Below are 21,495 nucleotides of genomic sequence, written 5' to 3'. Positions count from 1 at the left end.
TACTAGTATTATTCGAATGTATTAAATATTTTCTTCCTCTCTTCCTTCCTTCCTTCCTTCCTTCCTCTCTCTCTCTCTTTGTTTTTGACAGAGTCTTGCTGTATTGCCCATGTTGGAGTGCAGTGGTGCTATCATGGCTCACTGCAGCCTTGATCTCCCAGGCTCAAGTGATGCTTCCACCTTAGCCTCCTGAGTAGCTGGGACTATACGCGTGCACCGCCACGCCCAGCTGATTGTTTTTTCATTTTTAGTAAAGACAGGGTCTCACTATGTTGCCCAGGCTGGTCTCAAACTCCTGAGCTGAAGAGATCCTCCCTCGTCAGCCTCCCAAAGTGCTGGGATTACAGGTGTGAGCCACTTCGCCCAGCAACATTTTCAAACATAATATTTAAACACATTCAAAAGTATTTGTATATATTTAGTATAACTCATGAATAGATTTCAAAAGAGTATAGTAAGGAAAATATATGATTTTTTAAGTCAAGAGGTATAATTTGCATATGATAAAATTCACCCTTTTTCATGTACAAGTCAATAGAATTATTTTGGTTTGGTTTGGTTTTAGAATTTTTAAAACTTCATTTTGAGATAATTTTAGACTTACAGAGAATTACAAAAGTAGTTATAGAGTTCCCATATATTTTTCCCCTAGCTTTTCCTCATGTCAATATCTCATATAGTACAATTATATTTATAGAAACTGAGAAATTATATATACAATTGTAGAAGCTAAGAAGTTATTGTTGGTAAAATACTTTGTTGTTGTTGTTGTTGCTGCTGCTGCCCAGGCTGGAGTGCAATGGCATGACCTCAGCTCACAGCAACCTCCACCTCCCAGGTTTAAGTAATTCTACTACCTCAGCCTTCTGAGTAGCTGGGATTACAGGTGTGTAATCCTAATGGTGATAGATTAGATTCCTTCTACATTTATTAATTGAAATTCTTCTGTAAGAAAAAGTTGTGCCCTTTCCCCATTTTATTTATTCAACTATTTGTTTTTATCAGTATGGATTCATAAATGTTTATTTTGTTCTGTGAGTTATGATCCAATACTATCGCTATTTATTTTGTTGCTTAAACTTTGGCCACTGGGAGCTCTTTCAGATGGGCTCCAGTGCTGTTTTAATATCCTCCATCCTCTTTTTGTTTTGTTTCATTTTTGAGACAAGACTTCACTGTGCTTCCTAGGCTGAATTACGGTGGCACCATCATACAGCCTGAGACTCCTGGGTTCAAGGGATCCTCCTGCCTCAGCCTCCTACAAGTAGCTAGGACTACAGGCGTGCACCAGCCCACCCAGCTGATATCTCCATTGCTATTTTGTTTTGTTTTTTGAGACAGGGTCTCATTCTGTTGCCCATGCTATAGTTCAGTGGTACAATATTGGCTCACTGTAATCTCTGTATCCTGAACTCAACTAATCCTCCCATCACAGCCTTCCAAGTAGCTGGGACAACAGGTGTGTGCCACCACACCCAGCTAATTTTTTTTTTTTTTTTTTGTAGAGACAAAGTTTTGTCATATTGCTCAGGCTGGTCTTAAATTTCTGGGCTCAAGCAATCCACTTGCCTTGGCCTCCCAGAGTGCTAGGATTACAGGCTCAAGCCACTGTGCCCAGCCTTTCCATCCGTGTGTGTGTGTGTGTGTGTGTGTTTGTGTGAGATGGAGTTTCGCTCTTGTTGCCTAGGCTGGAGTGCAATGGTGCAATCTCAGCTCACTGCAACCTCTGCTTCCCGGGTGCAAGCCTCAGCCTCCCAAGTAGCTGGGATTACAGGCACGCGCTACCATGCCCAACTAATTTTGTATTATTTTAGTAGAGATAGGTTTCTCCATGTCGGTCAGGCTGGTCTCCAACTCACAAACCTCAGGTGATCCCCCTGCCTGGGTCTCCCAAAGTGTTGGGATTACAGGTGTGAGCCACTGCGCCCGGCCCTCTCCATCCCTTTTAAAAACACTTTCTTGCGTTCTGGTATTACAAGATGCTTCATGCTCATTTTGCATTTCCTCCATCCGGGCCTTGGAATCAACTATTTCTCCACAGAGCTCTGGCTCTTCTTTGTATTAGAGAATAATATTTAGAAACCAAGATTTGGGTACTAGGTGTGCTCATTCATAATGGGTGTCACTGCTTCTTGCCCCCACGGAAGTTAGAGCTAGGAAATGTATGTATGTATACTAACTCATGCATAAACACATGTCTATATTTATTTCTGTAATTATCTGTCTGCGTATATAGGTTGAATCCCTTATCTGAAATGCTTGAGACCATAAGTGTTTTGGATTTTCGATTTCTTGGATTTCAAAATATTTGTATATACACAATGAGATATCTTGGGGATGAGACCCAAGTCTAAACATGAAATTTATTTATGTTTTATGTATACCTTATACATGTAGCCTGAAGGTAGCTTTATGCAATGTTTTAAATAATTTTGTGCATGAAACAAAGTTCGTGTATGTTGACTTGTGGTGTCATGTTGGTGCTCAGAAAGGTTTGGACTTTGAAGCATTTTGGATTTCAGATGAGCGTTGCTCAACCTGTGTGTTAAACACAAGTGTGGGTGCATTTTGACACCTCCAGTTTTAATCCAGCAGTGTGGGGTTCATTCTAGTCTTTCCCTTTTCTTTATTTGTAACTCCTTTCTCTGACATGGCTATGAATACCTATAAAAATATTTTTTACTTATTTTTTCAACCTTAATAAACAAACAGTGGTTTCAGAACTGCTAATTCATACCCTTGCCAGAAACACATTTACCAACTACAGTACAGTACAGTTTTTCTGTATTATTATTATTCTTTTTGTCTTTAGCTTTATGGTCAAAACACAGTTTTTCTTTTTTAAATTTGAGACAGGGTCTTGCTCTCTTACCCTGTCTTGAGTGCAGTGGCACTGCAGCCTTGATCTCCTGGACTCAAGCTATCCTCCCATCTCAGCCTCCTGAGCAGCTAGGACTACAGGCACACCATCATGCCCAGTTAATTTTTAAATCTTTTGTAGAGGCGGGGGTCTTGCTGTGTTGCCCAGGCTGATCTCAAACTCCTGCATTCAAACAAGCCTCCTGCCTTGGCCTCCCAAAGTGCTAGGATTATAGGCATGAGCCACCATGCCTGACTCAAAACACAGTTTTTCAAAGTTACTTAGGCCAGCTCCTTCTTCTCCATCCCCTTCACTATGTTTACAAATGAGTCATTTGTAAGAGTCTGCATTCCATCTTTCCCTCCACATCCTGGTTGATTTGCTGAATTTCCATACCTTAAAAATCACTTTTTGTAGTGTACAGTTCTATGGATTTTGATAAATGATAGAGTCACATATTGAATCCCTTCATCCTCCTCCATCTCCCACAGTGCTGTTCCTTTAGAACCAACCCTTTTCTCAACCCCCAAGCCCTGGCAACGTGGATCTTGTTTCTTTCCCTATAATTTTGTCATTTTCAGAATGTCATATGAAGGGAATCATATAGTCTGTAGCCTTATAGTTTTGGATATAATTTATATATTATTCATAAGAATACTATTTGCAATTATTCATCAGAGTCAAGAAAAATTTTTTTCTTGCACGTATTTTTGAATAAAGTCTTTCATGTGAAAATTATTATAAATAAATACGTTTATCTTGAGTATTTTCTTAACTAGAAAACATGCTATAAATCAAGAAGACATTCCCCAGTCTCCCTCTGTCCCCCAGCCTCCAGCCTGCAGCAGGAGGGAATCACATTGAATATGATTTAAAGAAAATTTAAAAATTCAAAGAATTAGTCATTTGATGAATTAGTTTTAAGAAAATTGCCCAGATAGAGCTTGTTAGATAAAGACCTCCCTGAAACAGGACTTTTAACAAAAGTCACCATAAATTCTGAGTTGGGGATTTTTAAAAAAGTGCTAGGCAGAAATCTCTTGAAATCCATATTTCTTCTCCTTTTTTTTTTTTTTTTTAAACAGGGTCTCACTCTGTTACCTAAGCTGGAGTGCAGTGGCACAATCACAACTCACTGAAGCCTTGACCCCAGGGGTTCAAGTTATCCTCTCACCTCAGCTGGGACTACAGGTGTGCACCACCACAGCTGGCTAATCTTTTTAACTTTTTGTAGAGACAGGACCTCACTCTGTTGCCCAGGCTGGTCTCAAACTCCTGGGCTCCAGCAATTTTCCCACCTTGGCCTCCCAAAGTGTTAGGATTACAGGCATGGGCTACCGTGCCCAGCCTCCACTTCTTTTCTTCATTTCCATTTCCATGTTTTGTGGTCTTAGATTTGTCTATTTGCTTCTTTCTTTGCTGGGACATTACAACACCCTTGTTGGTTTCCAGCCTCTATTTTCTACTCACTCAGCTGATTGAAGTGTTCTTATTTGGGAAAAAATTGTGTCCCACTACACCTTAAAGTGATCTGTTGGCTTTGTGCTGTCAAAGGATGAAATCTGGCCTCCTTGGGGCGGCGTTCAAAGGCACGCATTAGCCCTCAGCCCCAGCTCCCTCTGCTGTGCTCTCCAGCCCCACGGGTCTTCTGACCTTCGCTGGCCGTGCCCCGCCTGGTCTTGTACAAGCTGTTCGTTTGCCTGGCATTTCCTCTTCTGCTCCTCGTAAATGCCTGCTAACTCCTCAAAATCCAAATGTCACCTTCTATGTGAGTCAGCCTCTCCTCCCCTCATCAAGTTAGATGTTTCCTCCTGTGGTGCTTCCATTTGTACTACTTGACGCGTTGGCCTGTAATTTATGTGTCTCCCTCACCCAACTGTGACCTACAGGGTCATCCTTGTTGCCCCAGCTCCTTGAGACCTCATGCCAAGCAGGTGTCCAGTAAATATGGTGAATAAATGAATGAAAAAATGAGTGCAAAAATGATAATTATTTTACGAAAAAGGTCTGGGGGCTCTTAAAGCTGAAGAGGAGACAATGGATACACTGATAAATACCTTCAAGATATTATTTTAAAACCCTAATGTAAAAATAAAAATTTTTTAAAAAACCCTAATGTATATTTTTTATTCCTATTGAGGTAAAATTTACAAAAAGTGAAATGCACAGATCTTAAGAATTCAATTAGTGGAGTTTCTTCATTTTGTTTTTTTTTTTTGAGACAGGGTCTCACTCTGTTGCCCAGGTTGGAGTGTGGTGGCACCATCACGGCTCACTACAGCCTTGACCTCCTGGGCTCAAGCCATCCTCCCGCCTCAGCCTCCCAAGTAGCTAGAACTACAGGTGCACACTACCACACCCGACTAATATTTGTATTTTTTGTAGAGATGAGGTCTTGCCAAGTTGCCCAGGCTGGCCTCAAATTCTTGGGCTGAAGCAATCCTTTCACCTCAGTCTCCCAAAGTGCTGGAATTACAAGCGTCAGCCACCACACCCAGCTGTTAGCTGAGTTTTGACAAATGTATTTACCTGTGTAACCAAAAGACCAGTTGTTATAGAAAACATTCCTATCACCCAGAAAGTGCCCCTTCCTAAAAATCCTCACCCTCATAGGAGATCTGATCTCCGCCACCATAGACTAGTTTTGCCTATTCTTGAATTTCATGCAAATAAATTGTACAGTAAATACTCTCTTGCATCTGTTAAAAACAGATTTTGTTGTTGTTGTTGTGTTTTTTGTTTGTTTTGTTTTGGAGACAGAGTCTTTCTCTGTCGCCCAGGCTGGAGTGCAGTAGCGCAGTCTCTGCTCACTGCAACCTCCGCTTCCCAGGTTCAAGCAATTATCCCACCTCAGCCTCCCGAGTAGCTGAAACTACAGGCATGTGCCACCACACCTGGCTAATTTTTGTATTTTTAATAGAGATGGGGTTTTGCCATGTTGGCAGGGCTGATCTTGAACTCCTGACCTCAGGTGATCCACCCACCTCAGCCTCCCAAAATGCTAAGATTACAGGCATCATGAGCCACTGCACCCAGCCCAAAAACAGTTTTGTTCATCATATTGTAAAATGTTCTTAGAGAAACGGCTTGGTCCTGTTAAGGCTCTCCCAAAGACCCAGGAGAATCCCAGAAGCTGAAGAGACTTAGCACAGGGTGAAGTTGATAAAGCAGAGGCGAGTGATTCACAAGGAGGAAGAATCAGTGGGGTGTGTGTGTGAGAGCAAGTTGCACCAGAAGCCTGGGCAGGACCAGGCCTAAGCATGGTGCTGACACTCGCATGTGTGCCATCTGAGGCCTGGTTTTGCGGGGGCTGCTGAGGATCTAGACTGTAGCAGGGCAAGCCAGTCCTGCCCTTGCAAAAACTGGGAGTACATTCTCCCTGCCCAGGACAGCTGCTGGGCTGGGAGCCCACAGGAGAGAAATGAAGGAGTGGCCTGCCCCTCCACACCTCTGGGCGTTTCTCGTTAGGTGAAACGAGAGACTTGAGGAAAGAAATGAGACACAGAGACAAAGTATAGAGAAAGAAAAGGTGGGCCCAGGGACCGGCGCTCGGCATACAGAGGACCCCGGCCAGCACCGGTCTCTGAGTTCCCTCAGGATTTATTTATTTATTTATTTATTTATTTATTTTTTGAGACGGAGTCTCGCTCTGTAGCCCAGGCTGGAGTGCAGTGGCCGGACCTCAGCTCACTGCAAGCTCCGCCTCCCGGGTTCACGCCATTCTCCGGCCTCAGCCTCCCGAGTAGCTGGGACTACAGGCGCCCGCCACCTCGCCCGGCTAGTTTTTTGTATTTCTTAGTAGAGACGGGGTTTCACCGTGTTAGCCAGGATGGTCTCGATCTCCTGACCTCGTGATCCACCCGTCTCGGCCTCCCAAAGTGCTGGGATTACAGGTTTGAGCCACTGCGCCCAGCCCCTCAGGATTTATTGATCATTATCTTTACCATCTTAGGAAAAGGGAAGTGGCAGGATAATAGGATCATCGTAGGGAGAAGGTCAGCAGTAAGACATATGAATAAAGATCTCTGTGGCATAAGTTTAAGGAAAAGTGCTGTGCCTTGATATGCATATGCAAACATCTCCATAAACATTTTTAGTGCATAAAGAGCAGCATTGCGCTAGCAAGTCCCACCTTTTGCCCTAAGGCGGTTTTCTCCTTTCTCAGTAAACAGAACATACAATTGGGTTTTATACCGAGATGTTCCATTGCCCAGGGACGGGCAGGAGACAGATGCTTTTCTCTATCTCAACTGCCAAGAGGCCTTCTTTCCTCTTGCACTAGTCCTCCTCAGCACAGACCCTTCACAGGTGCCAGGCTGGGGGACGATCAGGTCTTTCCCTTCCCACGAGGCCATATTTCAGACCATCACATGGGGAGAAACCTTGGACAATACCTAGCTTTCCTAGGCAGAGGTCCCTGCGACCTTTGGCAGTGTACTTGTCCCTGGGTACTTGAGATTAAGAGAATGGTGATGACTTTTAACCAGCAAGCTGCCTTCAGGCACTTGTTTAACAAAGCACACCCTGCACAGCCCAAAATCCTTTAAATCTTGAGTCACCACAGCACAAGTCCCCTTGCAAGGACAAGGTTGGGGGTAGGGTCACAGATTAACAGCATCTCAAACACAGAACAAAATGGAGTCTCTTATGTCTACTTCTTTCTATATAGACACAGTAACAGTCTGATCTCTCTTTCTTTTCCCCACAAGAAAGGTGGCAACTCACACCTAAAGCCCAGAGCAGACATGAGTGGCCAGGAAAAGTGGTCATGTCTAGGGTGGCCCCAAAAGCAAGCTCTTTCCTACCTCACAACATGAAAACAGGATCACTTTCCTCCAGTTCATGTTCTAGGCTCACACACAGGCTGTTTTCCTGCCATGCAACACGCATCTGTAAAGACCAGCACCTGCCTTCCCCCATGTCTCCTGACTCCATTCTTCCATCAGCCCAGAGGCCTCAGGGAGTAGGGAAGGAGTGGGGAAGAAAATGGGACAGATGTGAGGTCTCTGGATTTCATGCTAGGGATTTGACAACTGGGAGTATAAATGAAAGAGTGTCTTCATGAAAAAGGAAACCTGTCGTCACAGCAATATACAAGCACACACCCACAGTCTGGCTGTCACATAGAGCAGGTGCACTCATTTAAACATTCAGCCCCAGCGATAGCCTCCTGTTTCAGGTCTGGGAGAACTTAGCAGAAGGGAGGAGTGTCAGGGGCTGGAGCAGAGCTGGGAGGAGCAGCCCTGGGGGCAAGCGAGGAAAACGGAGAACCCTGGTCCTCCCCACCCTGAGGATGGTGAAATGCCTGCCTTTAGGGACACTGTGTCTCCTCATCAGCTCCATGCCTGAGGGAGAACACTGGTCTCTAAAATCCATTTCAGTCTCACTTGACCCATCTTGGACTCCATGGTATCCTTGAGGGCATGGACGAAGGTTTGGGATGTGAAGATCTTCGGTGAAGAGGTTTCTTAGGCACAGAGAGTTTCTCTAGAAAACAAAAGGATGGATCGTTCAGAGTTACGCCCCTTGTCCAGTGCTCTCCCATCCCATGTATTCCCCACTCCCCACCCGGCCTCCCCGGCCTCTGTACTTCCTTTGGCCCCTTCTCTCCTCATCAGTTTCCTATGAACGTGTACCAGCTTTTCTTTTTTTTTTTTTTTTTTTTTTTTTTTGAGACGGAGTCTCGCTCTGTCGCCCAGCCCAGGCTGGAGTGCAGTGCGCGATCTCGGCTCACTGCAAGCTCCGCCTCCCGGGTTCACGCCATTCTCCTGCCTCAGCCTCCCGAGTAGCTGGGACTACAGGCGCCCACAACCGTGCCCGGCTAATTTTTTGTAATTTTTAGTTGAGACGGGGTTTCACCGTGGTCTCGATCTCCTGACCTTGTGATCCGCCCGCCTCGGCCTCCCAAAGTGCTGGGATTACAGGCGTGAGCCACCGCGCCCGGCCAAGCTTTTCTAGCCCTCTCTCTTGCTGGTTCTCACCTGGTGTCTGTCTTGCTTTGTGCCTCTCCTGATTTCTCATTCCCTATTAGCCACACAATGACCCTACTCTCTACCCTGCTTCCCTCCTCAGTTCCCTGCACTCCCTCCCTCAGAAAAAGGATTTCCTACACATCAGGCACTCACGAAATAAAACAGACCTGTGAAGAGAATCACAGCCATTGCAACCAAGGCCAGAGTGACTAGGACGACTTCCCACAGCCTCAGCTGTCCATTAGACCTTCCCTCATTCCCTGGAGGGGCTGCACTTGTGCTGGTGACACTGGAGGTTGCGGTTGTTGTGTTAGTTCCACTGAAAGGTATAGTGGACCCAGGGCAGGGGGGTTGTAGTGATTTCACTGGGAAGTGTGGTTGGTCCAGGAGGGGTAGTCACAGTAATTCCACTGGCAGGTGTGGTTGGTCCGGGGGCATGGTCATGGTGATTCTGCTGGATAATGTGGTTGATCCTGGAGGGGTGGTCACAGTGATTCCACTGGAAGATGGGGTTGATCTAGGGGAGATGGCCATGGTGATTTCACTGGAAGTTACAGCTGATTAAGAAAGGGTGGCTGGTTGGCTCCATTGGAAATTTGGTTTTGTTCACCGCTACGGCTACTATGAGTAATACTGATGCTAATAATAAAGGCTGTCATTTAAGAATGCTCACTATATTCCAGGCACTGTGCTAAGTGCCACATATAAATTAGTACTCAAATCCTTACAATACATCCTTGAGGTAGAAACTAATATTACCCCCATTTTATAGATAGGTAAATTGAGGTTTAGAGAAGTTAAGCAGCTAGTTCCAGGTCAGACAGTTAGTAGGTAGTGGAACAAGATTTAAATCAAGGCAGTCTGACCCCAAAGCCAGCCCCTAAAGCCCTTAATCCATGCACTATTCCACATCCCAGGTATGGGGGAGTTACAAGACCAAGGTTTACAAGGGATGCTGTTATTCCTTCAACTATTCATGATACTCTCCGACTAAAGAATGTAAGAGAAAAGTTGAAGGCCCATCATCCTCCTCTCCCAACAGTATTGCGCCCTTCCTCTAGGGGGCAGATAATCAAGGGGAATCGGTTTGGGAGGGGACCATGATGTGCATTTTTACTACATCGGGTAATTCTTCTGAACACAAAAGCTTGGGGCCGGGTGCAATGGCTCACACCTGTAATCCTAGCATTTTGGGAGGTCAAGGCAGGAGGATCACTTGAGGCCAGGAGTTCGAGACCAGCCTGGCCAACATGGTGAAACCCCATCTCTACTACAAATACAAAAAAATTAGCCAAGCATGGTGGTGCACGCCTGTAATCCCAGCTACTCAGGAGGTTGAGGCATAAGAATCGCTTGAGCCGGGGAGGTGGAGGTTGCAATGAGCTCAGGGCATGCCACTTCACTCCAGCCTGGACGATGGAGCAAAACTCTGTCTAAAAAAAAAAGTTTGGGAGCCACTAGTTTAAGGGACCCCAGATGGCCTTGACACGTGGACTAGTAAAGAATCAGTCACGTGTAGCTTGAAGATATAAGATCTTCTGGGATTTGGGGAAGGGGCTCAGCTTTCTTGTTGAATCAGTTAGAGTTAAGCTGAGACTGGGCTTCTTTCCCTGTCATGCCTATTTTCTACCCTGTCTGATTTTCCATCCCATTAACAACCAAGCGCTTGGCCTCCCAGATCCCTATAGACCCTCTCCTCATCAATGGTCTTGTTCTCTCCCTGGATGTAGGTGCTGCCCTTTACCCTCCATATGTGTTCTTGCCTTGGCATTGTCTGGACTAACATAAGAATTGCCAATTTAGATTTGAGGGAAGAATTCCAAAACCGTGTGTCGATGCCTTAGGTTAGGGTCAGAGCCAAGAGAGAAACAAGTGAGAAGTTGAGATGAAAAGCTGGCCTGTGGAGAGGGAATAGACTGGTTTTGTGTTGTTCAGGGGCATAAAACACAGGAGTCAAAGTCATGCTGGGGCAGATTCTAGAGAGAAGTAAATCTGTGTGAGTGTGGAACAGCAATGTCTCATGAAGTGCTTAATTAGAGGCTAGATGACTGCTGTCAGAGACGCTGGAAATAGATTCCTGCCTACTATGGGTGGTCAGACACTAATTCAAGTTCCCTTCCAATGCTAATGCGCCTCTATCTGGGATTGATACATTATAGAAGAAATAGGTCCATCTTCTGGGAATGATACATTATAGAAGAAATAGGTCCATCTTCAGGGCAGAAGAGTTGCCACTGAGAACAGAACGGAGGACAGATGCTGGGTTGCATTGAAGAGAAAAAAGCAAAATAATCATCCCTCCTCCCTTGATGAGAATGGGAGCAACGAGGACAGAGTGTGCATCCCAGAAGTTGTCAACACTTTTCCCAAACTCTACTCAAACTCCAAGATTATTCTCTTTTAAAGAAAATCACTCACCATTTCCTAAAAGTAGAAGGAAGTGAAACAGCGAGCATGCAGGGAAAATGATTTTCTCTTCCTTTTGAGATAGTTGGCCTGTGTGAGGCTGGAAGGGAGGGCTCCTCCCTTAGTCCCGATGGGATTAAGCCTTAGAAGGGAAAGGCAGGAAATGAGAATCTTGAGGGTGGAGTCTCAAGGTGGAGATCTGAGGGCTGGACTACTAGGAATTCGGATCTCCAAAGAATAGGTCCTCAATCTGAAGAGAAGCACCGATAAGGGGTCCTGGGCTGCAGAGGAGGCTGGATGTCTGGTCTTCGAGGTTCCCTCACAGAATGCCACCTCTTCTTTTTCTCTTTCAAAGAAGGCCTGTAGGCTGGGTACAGTGGCTCATGCCTGTAATCCCAGAACTTTGGAAGGCCAAGATAGGCAGATCACGAGTTCAGGAGTTTGAGACCAGCCTGGCCAACATAGTGAAACCCCGTCACTACTAAAATTAGCTGAGTGTGGTGGCACTTGCCTGTAGTCCCAATTGCTTGGGAGGCTGAGGCGGGAGAATCGCTTGAACCCGGGAGGCAGAGGTTGCAGTGAGCTGAGACCACGCCATTGCACTCCAGCCTGGGCAACAGAGTGAGACTCCATCTAAAAAAAAAAAAAGAAGAAGAAGAAGAAGAAGGCCTTTAAAGCATCATCTGGGTGGGCAAGTTCTGGACATGTAACCTGTTGTTCTTCCAGCTGTGAGCAGTGGCAGAATCCCCAAGCTTTGAGAGGAGGGTATAGCAGCCAGAAGGTAGGTAAGGATGGAGGATGACTTAGTCCCATTAGGAAGGGCCTGGGGAGGGGGAAGTGGAATAGTTCAAGGGGATCAAGGCTGTCAAAGTGGAGGGGATCCACCCTCTGAGGCAGGGATGGGGCAGAAAACCTGCTCTAGCTGAAGGCCTCCTTTCCTGGACAAGAAGTCCTGAGAACCCAGGATAGCTGGGCACAAGCAGGCGTGTGAGAAGGAAGCCCCTGCAAACAGAGCTTAGCAGGTAGGACACCGGAAGTGAGATCCCTGTGAATGGGCACTGGAGACTGGACCTCTGGGCATTGCTGAGTGAGTAGTAAGCCTGCAAAGCATACCTTGAATGAGGTGGGGAAGAGAGACCTGGGGGAGGGAAATAGACTCTGGGGTCTCTGCAGCATGGCAGCTCGGGTTGGGAGAGTTGCGAGGGCAGTGGGAGCTGTTGAGGAGATGGAACCACAGATCAGTGCCTACCTGTGAGCTAGAGCTCATTGCTGAATTTTCAGGATTTTTGGCAACACAGCCATCATTAAAAATTAACTTGTATTAACAGTGAATTAAATTATATTTAAAACAAAGGTAAACATGCTCCAAACTCATTACTTCCTAATTGCTTTACTACATTTTATTATTATCTCTGCGCACGAAGTTACATACACCTATCACATCTGCCTGGTGTGGTGGGAATGGTATGGAATGGTGTGCCACCCATCGCTTGCCATTCCACACACAGTGATTCACGCTGGTCACATGCAGTCAGCCCTGGTGGCTGCATTTGCACCACAAGAAGTGGGTTGTGAAACATTTACCAGCACACACGCTGCAGGGGACCTAAGGAGAGCGACGGCACTGAAGAGGAATGGCCCGCTTCTAACCCTCCTTCATAGAGGCGCACCCCTTCTGTTTTTGAAGAATTTATAGAAGCTTTTCCAACTGGGAGCTTCAGCTAGGTCTTCTCATCAATGTTGTGTGCCAGACAAGCTGGATGATCAAGGAAGTGGACACTGTCCCTTTGGACATTGTCAGTTTGCCTGGAGACTGAGAGCTTACAGTCCAAGCTTGCTTCAACTCTGGATGAGGCCAACAGAGAGAGCCCAAAGACAACTGAAGGAGCGGCAGAAAACAAAGATGGGAATGGGGTAATTGGCTTCCAGTTTCTTCATTCGCAGGTCATGAAAAAAACCTGGGGCTAGACTCCATGAGATTTTTTTGTTTTCTGTTTTGTTTTGTTTTTTTTTTTGAGACGGATTCTCGGAATCTCACTCTGTCGCCCAGGCTGGAGTGCAGTGACACAATCTCGGCTCACTGCAAGCTCCACTTCCCAGGTTCACGCCGTTCTCCTGCCTCAGCCCCCGAGTAGCGGGGACTACAGGTGCCCACCACCACGCCTGGCTAATGTTTTGCATTTTCAGTAGAGACGGGGTTTCACTGTGTTAGCCAGGATGGTGTTGATCTTCTGACCTCGTGATCCGTCCGCCTCAACCTCCCAAAGTGCTGGGATTACAGGCGTGAGCCACCGTGCCTGGCCTGTTTTCTGTTTTTTTTTGAGACGGGGTCTTGCTCTGTTGCACAGACTGGAGTGCAGTGGCACAATCTTGACTCACTGCAACCTCCCAGGCTTAAGCAATCCTCCTACCTCAGCCTCCTAAGTAGCTGGGACATAGGCATGTGTCACCACGCCTGGCTAATTTTTGTATTTTTTTGTAGAGCTGGGTTTTCACTATGTTGTTCATGCCTGTCTTGAACTCCTGGGCTCAAGTAATCCTCCTGCCTCAGCCTCCCAAAGTGCTGGGATTACAGGTGTGAGCCACCGCACCTGGCCAGCAGGGGACTTCTTAAGCATCAAATCATTTCCCTCCAGCTTTTGGCTAAGTTTGAAACCGGAAAAGTTGCAGAGGAAAAACGTCAAATTACCTAGAGGGGAAAATATATTGGGGTATGTTCTAACAATATGATCCTAATTACTTATATCTACAAAAATGTTTAAATGGCCCTGATACAACATCTTTGGGAAGGGACAGCAGCACTTGGAGGGGCTAAAAAGGGATTTGCCCTACCTCCTCCAATCTCCATCTGCCCCCTTCAAAGCCACCTGAATATATATAAAACCTAATTTGAAACAATATGGTTGCTATACAAATACAGCTTTTACAAAAGACCCCTAAAAAGTATTTCCTTCCCTCCTTTGTAAGATATCCACAAATGAACAATCTAATGCTAGCTAATAATGGTTAGCTTTTATTGAATATTCCATGTGCTATACATTATTCAAAGTGTTTTACAGATATTAGTTTATTTAGTATTTATATTACTCTATGCCTAGGTACCACAATCCCCGTTTTACAAATTTGGAAACTGAGGCATAAAGATGCCTCAGTTCATCTTGCCAGGACTTGTAAAGCTAACAAGTGGCAGAATCAGGATTCATACCCAGGCAGTCTGACTCCTGTGCCATGTTCTTTTTTTTTTTGAGACAGAGTCTTGCTCCGTCACCCAGGCTGGAGTGCAGTGGCACGATCTCGGCTCACTGCAACCTCTGCCGCCCAGGTTCAAGCTATTCTCCTGCCTTAGCCTCTCAAGTAGCTGTGATTACAGATGCACGCTGCCACAGTCAGCTAATTTTTGCATTTTTAGTAGAGATGGGGTTTCACTTTGTTGGTCAAGCTGGTCTCAAACTCCTGACCTCAGGTGATCCACCCACCTTGGCCTCCCAAAGTGCTGGGATTACAGGCGTGAGCCACCATGCCCCATCCGCCATGTTCTTAATCACTATAAAAAGAAGGTATCAATGACAAACATTGGTCCCAGCTGCCCCCTTGAAACTATTGCATGTTCCTAAACCCCTCCCCCAGAGAAATTCTGGAGCTTCCACAGAAGCAGCAAAGGTTCAGCCAGGTTAAGTTTAAAATAAAACAGATGCAATATTTATCAGAAGGGACATTCCATTAGAATGAGTAAGTTAGAAGCAGGTTCTCCAGGCAAAGCTGACTGGAAAGAGATCGTATTTTGATACCTGTTTGGAGGGTCAGTTCTGACAAATGTGAAGGGACAGGATGCAGCAGCTAAGAACTTAGAACTTCTGTCTTGTTTACAAAATGAGAGATTAATTTACCTCAGTATTAGAAATGTTAGGATGCAAACAGTTGCATGCATACAAACAGAAAAATCACAGAGACACAGAGTAATTTTGGAATTGTATTAGTCTAACCTAGGGGAAAAAAAAAAAAAAAAGAAAGGAGGAGTCCTATTTAGGAACTGCCTGAACTCCAGATTCTCTCTGCCCTGTCCTTTAATTTTAGCATGTCCTAATTCAGATCGCTTTCAGACGTCTAGACAAGTCGTCTGCTTTCTCTTTCTAGTTTTCATCTCCGATCTCCAGTTCCACTGCAGCTTTCCCCACTGCCAAACTTATTGGCACTTAGCACATTTAACGTCTTTCCATGCACTCCCCTGGATGGCGGGACCTCGATCCTGGGAACTACCTTTTCCAGGCTCCCTTGCCAGGAGGCTCCAGGCATATTTTACCTTCCTCCAGTGAGATGAACTCTCATGAGACTCAGTTCTGTGGCAGCAGTGGCTGCATGTGTGCACGGCTTCCTGGGGGAGGATTTTGTGGTGGTCTCCGCATTTCCCTGCCTCTGGCACATTGTGGGACTGTGGAGGAGTGGAGGAGCCTCAGCAGTTGCCTGCACGTCCCTGCCTCCAGTGACAGCAGATCTCTCCTCTAGGTGGCAGTGAACCTGAACCTGAAAGCTATTGGCTGTCATCCTGACTTTCACTCCTCCAGCTTTTCGAGTGGTTTTATAAGCACCTACTTCTTGTACTAAATCCTTTTATGCCTGAAATATCCAAAGTGGTTTCTGTTTTCGTAAGTGAACTCTGACTGTTACAGTATTTGGTATAACAAGAGGTTTCAGAAAATTGACCTTCAAAGGTGGGAATCTGGGATTGGTTCCCTGACCCATTAGGCTTGAGGGCAGGGGTGACCTCACACTAGTATAAAATGAAGTCTTGGTATTCTACAGCAAAAGATAGAAAAAGTGACTGAAGTTATCACCTGTGGTGGTGCCTGGAATAAAGCGATTGTTGAAGAGGAGGGCCGGGAGCCCAGGTGGTCGCTGTGACAGATCGTGAAGCTGGGAGTGTTGACTACCGGGACTGTGGGTGGCTGTACTGGGAGATTACAGGGAAAAAATGACCCCTGTGCTGCATCCTCAGTCAAGGCATTGCCAGGGAACACAGAGCTTTCTCTGAATATTCTAAAAGGCATGCTTATCTCTCAAAGTCGTAGAGACTACGTATGAAAAAACTAGACCCGCAGTTTGATTCTACAGATTAGAGAATTATAATCAATTTGCATTTATATCTTTGGCAGTCTTATGTGTGACATTTGGAATATTTGTTAAACGGAAGCCCAGAATTGGGGTGGAGACACCTGGGTAGATTTTGATGAGTCTGAAAAACTTTGAACCTCCAAATCACATGGAGCTTTCCTTGCCGGCAGAAGTAGCCCCTCCTCCCCTCTGTGAGGAAGTCACTTTCTCTGGCCTGAAGACCCTGTGGTGACGCCCTCACAGCACTCCCTTGGCAAGGGGATGCAGATTTTCCTCAGTCCCTGTATTAGTTTCCTATTGCTGCATGACAAATTACCACAAATTCCGGCTGAAGACAGCACAAGTATATTCTCTTGCAGTTCTGGAGATCGGAAGTTTAAAATAGGTTTTACTGGGCTAAAGTCAAGGTGTCAGCTGGGCTGTGATCCTTCTGGAGGCTCTGGAGGAGAATCTGTTTACTCACCTTTTCCACTGCTAGAGGCTTCCAGCACTCCTTGGCTTGTGGCCCCTTCCTCTATCTTCGAAGCTTGCCTTGCAGCATCTTCAGATCTCTGACTCTGACTCCCATCTCCCTCTTTTTTTTTTTTTTTTTTTTTTTTTTTTTTGAGACAGAGTCTTGCTCTGTCGCCCAGGCTAGAGTGCAGTGGCACGATCTTGGCTCACTGCAACTTCCATCTCCTGGGTTCAAGCCATTCTCCTGCCTCAGTCTTCCAAGTGGCTGGGATTACAGGCGCCCACCACTATACCCGGCTAAATTTTGTATTCTTTTTATTAGAGATGGGGTTTCACTATGTTGGCCAGGCTGGTCTTGAACTCCTGACCTCCTGATCTATCCACCTTGGCCTCCCAAAGTGCTGGGATTACGGGTATGAGCCACTGTGCCTGGCCTCTCATCTCCCTCTTATAAGGACCTTTGTGATCACATTGGGGCCACACAGATAATCCAGGATAATCTCCCCATTACAAGATCCTTAATGCAATCATGCATGCAAAGTCCCTTTTACCATATAAAGTAACATATTTCCAGGTTCTGGGAATTAAAACATGAATGTTTTTGAGAGGCTGTTATTCTGCCTACCATAGGCACTATTACAATGCCCCTTGTGGCCTCCAGCTCCATGCATCGAGTCAGATCTAGGGGCTGAGAGCAACCGCAGCTGACAGTGAGCAAGGAAACAGGGGCCTCAACTCTAAACACAAGAAACTGGACTCTGCCACAACCACGTGAGCTTGAAAGAGATGCCGGCCTCCAGATGAGGATGCAGCTCAACTAACATCTTTATTTTAACCTGTGAGACTGAGCAAAGGAGCCAGTCATGCTGGTCCCAGACCTGCCTCATAGAACTGTGGTCTGATAAATGGGTGTTGGTTTAAGCTGGTACATTTGTAGTAAGTTATCACTGATAGAAAACAAACACATGGGTGAACTTAATGCATGTTCTAGATTCAATTATTAGCTCAAGTAGGTGTGAGTTGCCCTAACAGTTCTTTTGGTTGCTTGAAATGTGGACTTACTGGTGGCCTATACTAAATGAAGTTGAGATCCCAGTATTTCATTAGTATAATTGGAAGAAAAAAATCAAAAGACTTAGGAAGAGAGTTATGTTGGAATGGATTTAATATGTGCAACTTGCTCACTCACTCCTTCATTATGTCCTCCCAGAAGGTTCCATTGAAACTGTCTTCATCAAGGCATCAGAAGGGAGAGGACCAGCATCATTGAAAAGCTCTGTAGCAGCACTTTGCTAAATGCGATGGTGGATGATATGACCAGTGAAATGAGTTTCCTGATTTTAGTGGGCATGGTGGAATCTTCAGGAAATAGTAGGTGGGTGGTAGGGCTTCCCCTCCAGAGAAAAGACAGGCATGATTATTGATGTGGGCATCACGACCAGAGCTATAATCAGGGATCTTTGGCCATGGCTAATTAATCATGGTGTTACTAGGAATGAAATGTATATTCAGCCCACTAAAATCTTACGTGATCTGCATAAGTGAAAACGTCTAGGTGGTTGAACAGAGAGCTGACTTGAGTTGCCACAGTGGAGAGTCTCAGATTCTCACCTAATTCCCAGACCCGAACCTGTTCACAGACCTAGAAATGAAGGCAAGGCAGCAAGATCCACCACCAGCACAAGGATGTGCCACGAATCTTCCTCCTAGCTTTCAAAAGGAATCTCAGCCATTTATCATCGTGACAGTGCAATGGGGAAAATGAAAACACCCAAACCTTTAGGGTAATGTACAAGACATCATTGTGATCTACAAGTCAGGGTGGAGCTTATAGGGGTTAGAACACAAATGACGTGGCAGGGCGCAGTGGCTCACGCCTATAATCCTAGCACTTTGAGGGGCCAAGGCAGGTGGATCACTTGAGGTCAGGAGTTCGAGACTAGCCTGACCAACAAGGTGAAACCCTGGCTCTACTAAAGATACGAAAATTAGCCAGGCATGGTGGCAGATGCCTGTAGTCCCACCTACTCTAGAGGCTGAGACAGGAGAATCGCTTGAACCCTGGAGGCGGGAGGCAGAGGTTGCAGTGAGCCAAGATCACGCCACTGTATTCCAGCCTGGGCGATGGAGCAAGACTCCGTCTCAAAAAAAAAAAGAAAGAAAAAGAACATAAATGACATCTTACTCCAAGTTCATCTCCAGGCTCCATCCACGCATATTTCCCCACTTTCAAGTGGGAACCAAAGCAAGGCTATAAGGATGCTTGAGACATTGCTGAATAGATCCAATGTTGCCTAAAACGTCTGTAGTACGTCAGAAAGCTGTGTGGAGACACTGGGTAGCTAGTAGTAGAACCACGGCACAGGTGCCCAGAGTTTTGGAGCAAAAGCATGCCCTCTTCCACATCCTGGCATCTGACTTGATCTTGGGTTCTCAGCATGCAAGAGTTCATGAAACATGAGCTGCCCTTTATGAACTGGGTGTGATTGGGCATACTTAGCAGTGCTCACCTCCTTGAATGGAAGTGGTGCCTGTGAATTTGGCCAAGTTAGGTCCTCAAGGCACAAGTAAGAGGCATGAGTAGGCAGCTGTAACTCCAATGGCATCTCTAGCTACATTCCTAACCTCTCCCTCCATAATCATAGTCACTTGAAGGGTTTCCTATGTCTAGTTGACTGAGAAAGGAAAGATTTGGTTTCCTCTAGTGTGTGGGTGGTTCTGCCTGCTATTCTAACACCACAGAGAGTAGGCTGCTGCAGCATTACTGCCCCGCTCAGGGCAGCCCTGCAGGACAGTGGGGAAGGAAAATCCTCCCAGTGATTTGAATTGTAAAGAATGCATCTGCTTTGTTTACTTTGCGTGGACAAAGAGATGACCAGAGTTACATTAACCCTGATCAATAGACAGTGACTAACAGTTTGGCTAGATAACTCGGGGTGTGGAAAGATATAGTGAGTTGATGACAAGGAAGAGGAAGGTGGATGAGTCTCTTGGGAAGGGCACAGATGGTGAGAGTATGTGTGTCCCATGTGACTGTTCACCAATGGGCATTCACTGCAGAGGAAATCTTCCATGATCAGGTTGACCAGGTGATCCATTCTACAGACGTCAGTCAATCTCTTTTTCCAGCTGCTCTAGTGCTCACTTAGTAGGGACGTGGACAAAGCAGACATGGTGGCAGGGATGAAGGGTATGCAAGGCTCAGTGAGTTCGCCTTCCCCTCACCAAGGCCAAGCTGGACAGATACTCTGTGGCTGAGTGCCTCGACTGCTAACAGTGGAGATCAATGTTGGCCTCATTATGTGGCACCATTCTCCAGAGAGAATGGCAGATTAATTACATCAGACCTCTTTCAACCTAAAGGGAGAGGTGATTTGTCCTCATTGAAAATAGTTACTTGCCTCCCTTGCACACAATGCTTCCTGCAGCACCACTGTCTTTGGGCTTAGCGAATGCCTCATTTACCATCATGTGTCTCCAACCACAGTCTCCAACCAAGGATATCATAATATGCTGAGAAAATAGCTTCAGAATATCTTTTTCATTTTTCAAACTGAGGCATAACTTACATACCATAAAGTGCACAGATCTCATGTGCACATTTTAATGAAGTTTTACATATCTATACACCCTTGTAATCACCACCCAGATCACATATAGAACATTCTCAGCTTCCCCTGTCTGTCCCTGCAAGCAGGCTTTCTCATGCTTTCTCTCGGTCAGCCTTTTCCCCAAAAGGCATCCTCAACTCTGACCTTTATTACAACAGGTTTATGTCACATGTTCTTGAACTGTATGTGAATGGAATTATACAGTAGGTACTTTTGTTTTGACTTCTTTTACTCAACATTGACTATGAGATTCATTAATGTTACTGCATGATTTCATAGGGGTTTTTCACTACTGGGTAGCATTCTGCTATATGAATATGTCACAATTTACTTATCCATTCTAATGTTAGTGGACTTTGGGGGTCAATTTCCACCCTGCAGTGGTGTGAATGAAGCTGGCATGGTACATGTCTTTTGGTGGACACAGGCATTCATTTCTGCTGGATATTTACTCTCAGGAGTGGAAATACCGAGTCATAGGGTATGTGTGTTTAATTTTAGCATTGCCAAACATTTTCCCAAGATAATCGTATCAATTTACAGTCCCACTAACAATGTGTGAGAGTTCCAGTTGTTCAATGTCCTTTCCAATACTTGGTATTGACAGTCTTTTAAATGCTAGTCATTACTGTGTGTGTATGTAGTGATATCTCATTGCGGTTTTACATTCCACTTCTCTGATAAGCAGTGATATGGGGTACCTTTTCAAATGTTCACCGGCTGTTTTGATATCCTCTTTTGTTAACTATTTATCAAATATTTTGCCCATTTAAAAATTACATCGTCTTTTTCTTATTGTAGTTCTTTCTGCATTCTGGATATGAGTCGTTTGTTAGTTATATGTGTTGCAAAATCTTCTCCCATCTTTGACTTTCCTTTTATAGTTAAGAATATACCTCTTAAAGGTGTACGCTGATACTAGGCTTTAATGAAGTCCACATCCTCACACTTCCCTTTAATAGCTAGTGCTTTTTGTGTCTTGCTTAAGTATCTAAGTATCTTTGCCTACCTCAAGATCACCAAGATATTTTCTGAGGATTAAATGATGATCTTTTTTTTTTTTTTTTTTTTTTTTTGAGACAGT

This window comes from Macaca thibetana, chromosome 4, assembly GCF_024542745.1.
Source record: "Macaca thibetana thibetana isolate TM-01 chromosome 4, ASM2454274v1, whole genome shotgun sequence".
NCBI lineage: Eukaryota > Metazoa > Chordata > Mammalia > Primates > Cercopithecidae > Macaca > Macaca thibetana.
This window is presented reverse-complemented; position numbering follows the sequence as displayed.